The sequence below is a fragment of the Sitophilus oryzae genome, unplaced genomic scaffold (genome assembly GCF_002938485.1).
Source record: "Sitophilus oryzae breed Bouriz unplaced genomic scaffold, Soryzae_2.0 scaffold_1009_pilon_pilon, whole genome shotgun sequence".
NCBI classification, from domain to species: Eukaryota; Metazoa; Arthropoda; class Insecta; order Coleoptera; family Curculionidae; genus Sitophilus; species Sitophilus oryzae.
The window spans coordinates 440,797-453,481 of record NW_022145626.1 but is presented as its reverse complement, the minus strand read 5'-3'; the positions used below and the strand labels follow the sequence as shown (position 1 = coordinate 453,481).

The 12,685-nt window shown below is 33.9% G+C and overlaps 2 protein-coding genes across 2 annotated transcripts in view; one reads left to right on the top strand and one right to left on the bottom strand.

Moving 5' to 3' along the window:
* The window catches only part of LOC115891884 (cAMP-dependent protein kinase catalytic subunit beta-like), a 43,154-nt gene extending 34,046 nt beyond the window's left edge, over positions 1 to 9,108 (bottom strand). The window contains exon 1 of the mRNA XM_030912490.1: positions 8,971 to 9,108. The gene's annotated coding sequence lies outside the window, so the exon portion shown is untranslated. The remainder of the gene's footprint in view (positions 1 to 8,970) is intronic.
* LOC115891904 (alpha-soluble NSF attachment protein-like) overlaps positions 1 to 12,685 on the top strand; it is a 38,547-nt gene that overhangs the window by 14,828 nt on the left and 11,034 nt on the right. The gene's annotated exons all lie outside the window — the stretch shown is intronic.

Here is a 12,685-nt window from a genome sequence, read left to right as displayed (position 1 = left end):
TCTTAGCGCAAAACAGAAAGCGCTAAGTTTCTTTGATAGAGCTTCGATGTGAAAGTCCCATTTTAACGAGTTGTCTACAACAAGTCCTAAGAATTTCACAGAGTCCACGACGTCAATAGTGGTGTTATTAAGTACAAAAGGTTGTATAGTACTTTTATATGACAAAACTTTAGTTTATGATAGGTTGAGGCATAGGAGATTAGAATCGCACCAAGACTTAATGGTGCGTAAGTCACTGGATATAGTATCATATAGGCCGCAACATCTGGGCCGGTTCAAGTGAAACTAGTATCGTCCGCAAAGAGGCAGATTTTACCGCTAATGTCTAGATTTGCAATGTCGTTGATAAACACCAGAAACAAAATAGGGTTAAGTAATGAACCCTGAGGGACACCACATTCTATAGGCTTACAAACCAAACCATTCGAGCGGCACACCCCTGAAACCATAGTATTGCAATTTGTTAATTAAGATATTATGACTTACACAATCGAAAGCCTTAGAGAAATCACAGAAAATTGTAGCTGTAGAGTGATGGTTATTCAGGCTAGAGTATACATTATTAAAAAGTTCGAACATAGCATCATTTGTGCAACTGCTACTTAGAAATCCAAATAGATGGGTAGTAAGTATTTTATATTTAAGGAGAACAGATAGAAACCTTTTTTTAACCAATCTTTCAATGATCTTAGATAATGTGGGCAGGAGTGCAATTGGGCGATAGTTCGAAGCTTCATCTTTATCACCTCCTTTATACAGAGGAATAATTATTGCTGTCTTAAGGCAGTTTGGAAAAGCTCCTTTTTGGAATGACTCGTTAATTAAAGTAGTAAGATGGTTTAATGTGCATTCAGGAAGTTCAGAGAACATTTTGAGAGTAAGCCCATCAGTCACAGGTGAGGATTTGTTTTTAATACTATTAATTGTACTACGGAGCTCATCTAATGCTACGGGCGTGAAGAAGAAACTGTGTAAATTCTCATTTGCTTTAGGGAGATATAAAAGTGAATCGTGGGAAAGAGTTATGGTGTTCACTAAATTTTTAGCCACATTAACAAAGTAAGTGTTTAAATCTTCAGGTGAATTAAAGACTGTGCCAGACGAAGAAGTCTTATTCCTTAAGTCATTTACAATAGTCCAAGTCTCCTTAGCGACATTACCGGCTTTAGCTAGCCTCGCATTATAATAAATGTCCTTGGCAGCTTTTATAGTCTTACGATAAACCTTTCTATAAAGTTTCACGTAATTATGAAAGAAGACGCTGTCCGTGAATTTCTTAAGGTGAGATAATGAGCGCATGTTCTTTGCAGATATACGCAAGCCTGTAGTAGACCAGGGTATATCTTGTTTACTTTTGATAGGCCTAAGAGGAAACGCCTTGTACGCCAGATTAGACAAGGTATCCATAAATCTAGAAAATTCGGAATCGACGTCAGCCGAGAGGACGTTACCACCCTAATATAAAAAGTACTTTGCCAGAATGGTCCTGGCAGCCTAGGCAACGCAACTCTCTCCTGAAAAGGAGAGTTTGAGAAGAAAGAAGAAGAATAATGAAAGTTTCCATCTGTCAATTATACGAGGAAAACACAATGTTGATATTTTCGTAAAAGTTTAAAACACCCTGTGGAATATGGTAAGACAGTGAGGAATTTAAAATTATTTTGTCCTTTCTCGATAGTTTGTTTTTTGGTTCATCTCCATAGCTTTAATTTTCTTGAAGATATTCGCTTTTCAAGAGGACACTAACATTTTTTCGTAATTTTCATATCAAAATCATGCTTTTGGTCATAGTTAAGTTTGATTTGGTATTGACATAAGATTTGCTTTGTTTAATCTTCTTCTTGCAGTCCGTTCACTTACATGCATGGACATTCCTTAGGGGCAACTCATTACAAATTTGAAAAGCTGGTAAACGGAATTTCTTAGCGATAAACTTGCAATAAATCGATCGTCTCGATTCGAAGTTCTCTTCTGAAGGTATCTGGACATCTAGCATATGAACTTGTCCCGAGGAAGCGACTACACTGTACTTTGCGCATACCTAAATCTGTTAGAGACATAATTTTGATCTCTAACAGATGATCTTTTGATCATCTTCAATTAAAGTAACTATAGCGGATACAACTTCTGGACTTAAAACCATCTCTGATAGAGTAGCTGCCCAACAGCCAAGGGACAATAATAATATGATTTTTCAATAAGAGTGACATTACATAAATTATAAACACTATTTCATAGGTCTGTTGACTGGGGCCAAAAGCAAAGGCATGGTTTTAATGTAAAAATTACGAAAAAGTGTTAGTTCAAAGGTGAATATCTCCAAAAAAAATAAAGCTATTAAGATGAACCAAACAATAAACTATCCGGAAATGAGGGATGCATCTAGATGATAAAAGGATTTTTAAATTCCTTGCTTTGTTATAATATTCCACAAGGTGTTACAGTTGAGGGTTTGAAGTTTTTTTTGCTTTGGTGTTACACAGCAAAATAAAAACACTAAATCACCACAATACACCAAAACACGTTTACTTTTACACTGGACGCGCGTCTCCTTTGATGTATCTTCGTTGTTCCCAAGTGTTCCAATTCCACATACTTTAGGCTACTTGAAGGAATTACTGAACGCAAATGGTCTCGACAACAAAACTGTGACTAATATATCGAGCTTACATCGTTTTGTATGAAACAAAATTGTTTTCAATTTAATAACAACTTTTTTGAACAGCGGGAAGGTACAGCAATGGGTAATCCATTGTCTCCATTTTTGGCTAATTTATTCATGAGCAGGTTTGAAGTGGAGGCTAAGAATCAGTTTCAGTATTTTCCAAGAGTATGGTTTAGGTATGTGGATGATATTTTTGCTGTTTTTGACACACATTCAGACACCATAGATAATTTTATTTCTAAGTTAAATAATCGTTTTCCATTAAATTTACGCATGCAATTGAGAACGACAGATTACCATTTCTAGATGTATTAGTTATTAGAAATGCTAATAATTGCCTGGAATTTGGTATCTATAGGAAAAATACGACCACACGCAGATATATTCCTAATGAATCACATCATAGTGTTGAACATAAAATGGCTAGTTTAAATTTCTTAGTTCATAGATTACCTAGTTTCCCACTTTCCAACGAAAGATATGAAATAGAAAGAGATTACATTAGGAATGTAGCTGAGTGTAATGGATATTCTCCTTCACTAGTTGATAAATTAATTAGAAAACGTAGGTATAGGTTAATGATTTCTAAAAATTCGACTTTTCAAGTGGAGAAAGATACGTCTAAATATTTTTCGATACCGTTTGATAGAGAGTTATCCCGTGGTCTAAAAGGAATTTTTAAGAATGTCAATATACAAAACTTGTGTATAGTGCTAATAATAAATTACAACAACTATTAGGTAATCCAAAGGATAAAACACCTCCACTGGAAAGGTCGGGTATTTATGAAATTTCTTGTAAAGATTGTAATCAGAAATATGTGTGTAATGGGCAAACTAGAAGATCAATATTAACTAGATTTAAAGAACATTTAGCTCAGATAAGATATGGTAGACCGGATAAATCTTGCGTTGCCGAATATATTGTTGACAAAGAACATTGTATAGATCTTAATAATTTAAAATTAATTAAACAAGTCTCAAATTACAGGCAATTAGATGCATATGAAAGCATCAGAATTAATAAATCTAAAGATAGTATGAACAGAGAGAACGGTCCAATTCCTTCAAGTTCTTTGTTCCTACTACTCTACTGGCGGAAATCTAACTGTTACGCTCAGTGGGTTCTGACTCGGTTGGCTACATAGACTTAAAATAAAATATAGACTACACTATTTACATCTCAACGCGGACAAACAACCTTTTTTGTACACATGTTTACTTCTGGGTACAGTCGACCGAGCCTTCCTCATCCAGCCTATGTTGTCACGTCCTTAATATTATCAATATTTTTTTTCTTGTTATACACATATATTGAGATAGTAATACTATAGTTTAATAAAGTAGGTTTTAATATTCCATAGATGTATTAAATAGTCCTTATACTACTAAATTATAAGTCGGATACTGTTTAATAAGGATAAGTTCTTTACAATATGACAACACCGATTAGAGGCGAGGGAGCCTATTCATTCATTTATTACCTTGTAGTACGTGTCGCACGTGTGCGGTAAAGCTTTGTTGCCGCTATCTCCCCGGCTGTATTAACGCATTCTCTTAGCTTGTAGTCCTTAAGTGTTTATTTTATTGACTTTTTCTGTTCAGGAACTATAAAATATGGTTCGCCAGTGCCAAATTTGCAAGAAATTTGACTTAAATAATCCATTTAAGTCTTGAAACGACTTTGGACCGGTAGGCAACTCTCAATTTACCCATTGGCAGTCAGTGGCGTTGTTGTAGAAAGGCGCTTATTTAGATAATATTTTAGTAAAATGTAAAATCTGAATTTTTTCTTTTACATTACATTATTTACTTACTTACATTGTAACAAAATCATAATTATAACCCTGTTAATAATTAATAATGTTTTTATTAAAAATATATTCCGGTTTATTCTAAAATTATCTTCAGAATCTAAAATAACGTACAAGAATTTTAAAATGATATTACATTATGAAACAATATTTTTTAATATACCGGGTCGTCTCAAAAGTGGCTCAACCCTATAACTTTTTTTATTTTTTCAGATAAAAAACAGATTTGTATGTTAGTAGGTATATGACATAAATTAGGATTTATTGACGTATTCAATTGTTTTTGGTCTCTTCCTGTTTCACCGAAATGATTATATCTTTTGATTTTTAAAGGCACCCTCGGTATATTGCTACTTTATTCGATAAAAAATGACACTCTGAATAGAATGACATATCATATGTCAACTCGCTTAAAAACATATCCTATTTTAAATTTCAATCCAGTTTTTTTCAATCCACTAAGTTTTAATCAAGGAGCCTTGGAAAAATAGTTTTGATCGTCTAATAGGTTTCGTGTCTTGTCTAGGCCGGTTAAAAGATGTACAAATCGTATTTTTAATCATACATATATCAATTTTTTCAAATGGAACAAGGGTGACTCATTAGCATATTTGGAAAAAGCATTTTTTTATGAATATATTGATACCACACACTTGGTATTTCGAGTCAAATTGTCGTTATGAACCGCGTGTTACAATTACAATTAAACCATATGCGAAAATGTCAAAAGTTGACATATGATATTTCATTCTATTCAGAGTGTCATTTTCTATCGAATAAAGTAGAAATATACCGAGGGTGCCGTTTAAAAATTAAAAGTTATAGTCATTTCCGGTGACACAGGAAGTGACCAAAAACAATTGAATGCGTCAATCAATCCTAATTTATTTCATATACTAACATACTAAATCTTGTTTTTTTATTTGAAAATATAAAAAAATTATGGGGATGAGCCACTTTTGAGACGCACCCGGTATAATAAAGACAGTACCGAGTTAAATAAATGTAGTTTTTATTTTATCCACTTCCTATCACCTTCCTTGCTTTAATGGAACAGATTTATGTTTTCTCTAATTTACATAATAAGACATCACTTAACCAGAAAAAAAATTACAACAATCATTTTTTTTTCTCTCCCTGTCGCCGATTCTATTATATCTGTGGAATAGATCCGGTTTTGATTAATATTAGGGGTTGTAAATGTTTGACTAAAATTAATAATTTATTATTAATTTCAAAAATTACGTAATTTCGATTATAAAATTTCTTCTATAACGTGTATTTTATTATGTTTATCCTTTTCGGACTCTAAGACGTTTTTTCTAAACTTTTATGTAAAAAACCTGTCCTAAATCTTAATAAAATATAAAAACGTTTAAATACGATATATTTTTAATTTACTTATAGCTTCATTAAAATAAAAAAATTACCCGGCTATGATACGGAGAGTTCAGGTGTACTTGAGAAACGAAAGACAGTGTTGTGTTTCTCGGCAGAGTCGTCAGGGAACGACCGTTACGACAGAGACAGCCTATCTATCGCTCGTGTCGCACTCGTTATAACCTAAAACAATAACACAACAATAACAAGACAGTGTCTGACCGCATGTTCCAGCTATTTATGAATGAGATGCTCAGTCTATATTTTATTTTAAGTCTATGGTTGGCTAGATTTTGCCACGCCCACTCGGTGCCTACTGGGCGAGTATATAAACGCTCAACTTGCAGATTGTACTTTAGTTTATAATCATCTGCTGATGATGCTAACATGGTTAGCGAAACGCGTGTCCATTGTAAAAGTAAAAGTGTTTTGGTGTATTGTGGTGATTTAGTGTTTTTATTTTTTGCCACAAAGTGTTCCAAACTTTCACCAAAATATCAACATTTTGTTTTCCCTCGTATAATTGACAGATGGGAACTCGCATTTTAATTTAGAAAGAGATAATAAAAAGTCACCTAATTTAGTTACAAATTGCTTAAAAGATCATAAAAATCGGTGAACTAGGACACAATATATACTGCTAAAACATTAAAATACATCAACATTTTAAGGTGCCCTTTTTTCGCGACGGTCAGTGTATTATTACATTTGAATACAAAAAAAAAACAAAGAAAGAAGTCATTCAAACCGCTTTTTTTATCAATTTTGACTATTCTTTTGAACATTTTGAGTTGGTGCTTTTTTGGGTTTATTTTTTATTATAGGAACCAAGCGAAGTTCATCTAATGATGCTGGTACCGCTTCGCGACCTCTAACCCTCTTGCCAAACATTTTCCAAATGTGTTCTATAAGGTTTAGATATGTCGAACCGCCTTAAACTAATAACCAAAGCCACCGGGTCATATTGAAAAATAACATCAAAAATAATTGATAATTGAAAACATTTCAAAGTGTATGTGGCAAGTTCATTTTGCTCTTAAAAATTAACCAAGGCATGTATTGACATGATCTAAAAAACAAAATGATCAGAAGACATGGTTCGGTTCTGACCAAAAAATAGTTTTAGGAAAATCTGCTTACGAAATTATTGCACATATTGCACAGAGTTTTTTAAAGTTGGGGTAAAAAAACTAAACCAAACCAACACTTCGATTAACCCTGTATAATACGCCAAATACAAAATTTTATAAATAAAATGAGTTTACAAATTAGAGTTGATATATTTATATACAGTTTGTTAAAGAAATCATGAATAGGACTAAAAATATAACACTTTTCCGTTGCATTTTTTGCATCAGTGTATATTATAACTTTCACCCTAATCATGTAGATTTTTAAATATCTACTTCGCTATACTCTATATAACGGCTACACTTTTATTTGCTGAAGTTGCTACAGTAGTTTTAAAAAAATATAATCCCTATACCGTATGTTTTTTTCTTCGCATTATTTAGTCTCTTTAAAAACTGCACATTTAAAGCTAATCCAAAATTATAAAATCGCAATTTGTTCACGCTTTTTAACTGAAATTGCTGTATAACAATGTCCCTTGTAAAAGTACCTAATCGTACTTAAATACTCCTATATCCCACTATATACAGAGTGAGTCAAAACTGTGACTTTTTTTCTTTAAATGAAAACAATTTTTAGCCGTCTTAATATGTTTTGTTGATATTTTTGTTTTTTTTTCTGTTAATAAAAAGAATTTTGATAAAATTTAGAAGAATTTAAAAGTTGAAAGTGAAGTTGAAAGCAGCACTGTTCCTTTTAAAATCTATTATAATCATACATACAAATATATACCGTATGATCGAATAAAAACGGCGTCAGCGATGGCTATGAAATGAAGATCGCTGTCATTTTATATGTAAATTTATATAGGAAATGCCATCGATCGTCATTTCCAAGCCAACTGGACGCCGTTTTTATTCGATCATACGGTATTTAAATATATTCGTGGTAGATACGTATAGAAAAAAAAATATAAATGTAAAAGAAATATGTATATTTACGTTATAGGCTTGGTGCATTTCAGTCGATTTCAACTAATTCCGACCGCAGCGCTTCAACGGCAAAAATCTGAAATTATCAGTAGCCGTCGTCATGTTGATTGCATTATAATAATATTGAAATCGTGATTTTGTCATATTATTTAAGCATTTTAGTTTTTTTTGCTAGTGCAATTATTGAGACTATAAAACACTCAGGAACGAGGTTTGTGTGATGTACCGCTGTTTCGGGTAGTAAAAAATGAGCGAAAATCAGAACTATTCGTGTTGTGTTGTGACAATTTCAAATGTTGATAAAATCGCCGAAAAAATGTTAGCGCGTAAAGGAGAGCGTAATTAAGGCGTTATTGGGTGCAACAACATTCAATAACTCAACTTTCCCGGATATTCAACTCTCCCGAAACAATATTTTATAGCTTCATAGTTTCTCACACCGATTTGATCAAAAGCAAAAATGGATTCAAGCAGTTCGACGACATGCTCGTTACATAGTCAAAAAATTAAATAGTCATATAGGTAATATGAGAGGATAAAATATAATTGGCAATATTAATGGTATACTTTTTTTAATCAACTAGTGTTTTATGAACATCTAAAATTATAACTATGTACCTTTAAAAAATTTCGTTATAACCGCCCAATTATGCCCCACTAACCTATGCATAGTTTAAATCACCAGTTTTGCTACCTAATTTAAAAAGTTTTTTTTTAACTGGAATTATAAATTACAATACAAGTTAGACCTTCTGAAGATATCAAAATATTTACTTTTTTATTTTTATTTTTAGAATTTTCACAAATTATACTTCCACTTTAACACTTTTAGAATAATTATTAAATAATTTGTTTTCGTATTCTCGCTATCTAAACCCGTGTATTTGTAAGTAGTAATTGTTGACGATATTCTCCGATGGTGGCAGCACCAGCCGAGAATGCACCAAGCCTAATAAGCAATAAAAATTAAAACTAAATACTCAACAAACGACAAAATTTAAAATTCCCGCACTTAATTTACTATCAGCGATCTAACTCAAAAAACTAACTTCTAAACTTATCAGATCACACAACAAAAACTGATTAACTAGTTTTAATTTCAACTACTTGTTACACTAACACTAATTGGTTCGCTCTTGGCTTATTATTGCACCTAGCGTTACCATTAACATTTAAGTAACTGAAGAGCGAGCGTGCATAACGTCCCGCACCGCGGCTACCTGTCCGGCCACCGGGACTATATTTGGCATCTCAATTTAATATCGATTTACTCGGCGAGTGGAAATGAGTAGGCAATAAGGTGTAGATAATACTGTGTATGTATGTGTACGTTTGTATGGGGGTTCGACAGGTATAGGTAGGATACGTCCAGGAATGACGATGGAATTGATTCTGTTCTCTTTTTTCCCCATCTGGAACGCTTCCCTGGATAAGGCTTTGTTCTATTTATCTTTTATAATATATCCACCTTAAAACGGATGGATATATGTATAGGATGGCTCAGCTTTAAAATGTTACTTTTAAAATGATTTAAATTTTAATTTTAAAAGAATTATTCAGTTATTTTATAACTTGCGATTTAAACAAAAACATAAACCGTATTATGGATTATGATATCAGGTAGAGTAGAAGTACCTACAGCTCTTGATTGTTGCATCAAATGACGTGAATTCAATTTTCAGTAACTTAACTACATCCGGAGAAAATCAGCGGACACAATATTGAACAAGTACCACATTTTAGATATTTAGGAAGCTGGCTAAATAGTGAAAATACATGTGACAAAGATGTAAAGGCAAACATTGAACTGGCACATAGAACAGTCAAAAACGTTGCGTTGTTACATATGGTCCACTGGTCCACTCCTCTTTACGGATGCGAGACATGAACGATAAAGGTCGAGAATATAAATAAAATAGAAGCCTTTGAAATGTGGTGCGGCCGGAGAATCCTTAAGATTTCTTGGACCGAACATACAAGCAACGAAGAAGTTCTTGGACAGCTAAATAAAGATCTGGAACTCTTAACTGCCATCAAGATCAGAAAAGTTAACTACTTGGGACACATAATGCGTGGTACCAAATAATATATTCCTCGTTTGATAATTCAAGGAAAAGTCGGAGGTAGAAGATGGGTAGGTCGAAAGAAACTGTCATGGCTGAGAAATATACGGAACTGGACCGGTCTGGGGGTTGGGAGGCTGTTCCATGCAGCAGAAGAGAGAACTCTTCAACGAAATAGTCATGGAGATCGCCAATGCCTGAAGACATCAGGCACACCACCGCAAGAATAAGAACTAAATCCGGTTTCTCCAGGAGTTTGGATAATTTGGTAAACTCAGCAACCCAACTTTGAAATATATGCTCAGAGAGTCAAGCGGCACTAAGGATGCTTATGATACCAAAAATATTTAGCAAGATTCTGGAATTGCCTGGATGAACTTGGAACTCTTGCAGAAAGAAAAAAAATCGTTTATGAAATTATGCACTTCATAATTCATTCGATAAATCTAAGCAGTTTGACTTGTGGTAACCAACTCAAGGCGGAACTCAAGAACTTGGAAGATTCCATCCGCAACCTGGAATGGAAATCTTGCAATGGTCTAGGACACTCGAAGAAGTTTCTGAGGGCTTATGATCAAGAAAAATCACAGATCTTCCTGGGTCTGAGTAAGAACAATCTTCGGATTATCACGGGGTTTTTAACAGGACACTGTCTCCTCAATGAACACCTCAGTAGATTGAAACTAAGAAGAAACGGCGAATGCAGATTCTGTGGGGAAGATGGTGAAACACCAGTACACCTCATCACTGAGTGCGCCGAGACGACAACCATTCGTGCCATGAATTTTGGTACGACTGATATTGGAGATGGAGAACTACCCTCTATAAAACCGTCCCAGATACTGGCTTTTGTCAAAGCCCTGGGACTGTATGATGAGTTATGATTCAAGAAAGGGGGACACAATGGATCTGTAAGGTCGAAGTGATTAACCCCCCTCCCACTCATTCTAAATTCTAAAATTCTAAAGCAGTTTGACTTGCCAAAATAGAGCGTGACGATAATAATGTCACGGTTTAATGCAAGAGGACATGTTGAAAAAATGACAAAATCAGGGAGGTCAAGGAAAACTACATTTTAGGTGGATAGGAGAATCAAAAGAATTTCTCAAAATAATCCGTGCCACCCGTGGTTGTCAGAACCAAGGATAATTGCTGAAATTTCTGAACTACAAGTTAGTTCGAGGATTGTTTAACGACGATTAGTTGAAGCAAAACTTTATAAGCAGACGTCCAGCGAAGAAACCATTGGTCTCAGAAAGAAATCGCCGTGCCAGACTAGAATTTGCACGACGACACTTGAATTAGGCAGTTCAAGATTGGAAAAAGTATTGTTTAGTGACGAAACGCGTTACAAAATTTTTAATCTGACGGAATAAAGTGTTTAAGATGCCCTGTTAATATAAAGTTTCGTCCAAAATATGTTACGGCAACAATAAAGCATGGACCAGGTAGTGTGTTTTTATGGGGTTGTTTTTTATGATGTGAGGTAGGTCCATTACACTTCATAGACGGCACTATGGATCGATTGGTGTACAGGGACATTCTCCAAAACGTGATGTTGCCATATGCTGAGTGGGAGATGCCTCTATGATGTTTGTTCCAACAAGACAATGACCCAAAACATTCACGTTTTGTTCAGGCGAAGTTTCTGGAAAATAATGTTCAGGTTCATTGTGCTGGCCACTGAAACATAACCTTAAGCCCATCGAAAACCTGTGCGAAGAGGTAGAATCGTATTCGCGTTACAAGGTTCTTAAATAAACATGCTTTAACTGACAAAATTAAGGAAGTTTGGTCAAATATGACGATTACTGTTGTCCAAAATTCAAATTCATCAATATCGCGTCATTGCCAAAACGTTATAGCTAACAATAGATATCCTATTAATTATTAAGAATATGTTTTTATATTGTTATAGTTCTGTAGTGTTGTGTCTTTTTTTTTCTGTTCTTAAATGAAATAAAATATTCTTTTTTTCTTCAATTCCTCTTAAAAGTTGCTTTACTTTTGTCACACTAACTTAGCGTACTCTGAAATAAAAATTTTCGTAATATTATGTTATTTGTCGTTTGAAGACAATCCCATTTATATTTGTAACAGTACTAACTGTACATAATTAATACTATCCATAGACACTAATTTCATTTTAAATAGTGTATATACTTTTGCTTAATATATCATAGATAAACGATATAAGTTTATATCTAATTATTTACCTGCATTTATGTAATTTTGGTAATTTTGTATATTTACCTGCGGCATCAAGAGCGTCCCGGTTTTTTGCTCCCTCTTTTTTTGCCCTCCCGGAATTTCGCAATAAAATCTGGTAACTACTATAGCATCAACTCCCTCATATCGTTGATGAGGAGCTTCTACATGTTCCTGATACCAATGTCGGATTGACTAAAAGTGTTAATCATTTTGCTGTATTGTCTGTATTTTTTTGATGTCACAACAATGAACATACTATAATTCTTTATGGTCTAAAAAATGCAACATTTTCAATTTCTCCCCGTATTTCAGGCAGTAACAGGGCTAGGACAAATCAGTGTATAGCAGTAGTCTTCAAATCATAAAAAAGTAGCACAGCAGCGACGTGAAAACCGCATTTTTATCTACTCATAAACGAGAAACCCTGCAAAACATACGAAAATGGGACACCCTGTACAAACAGTTTCCACTACTATTAAAATAAAAATGA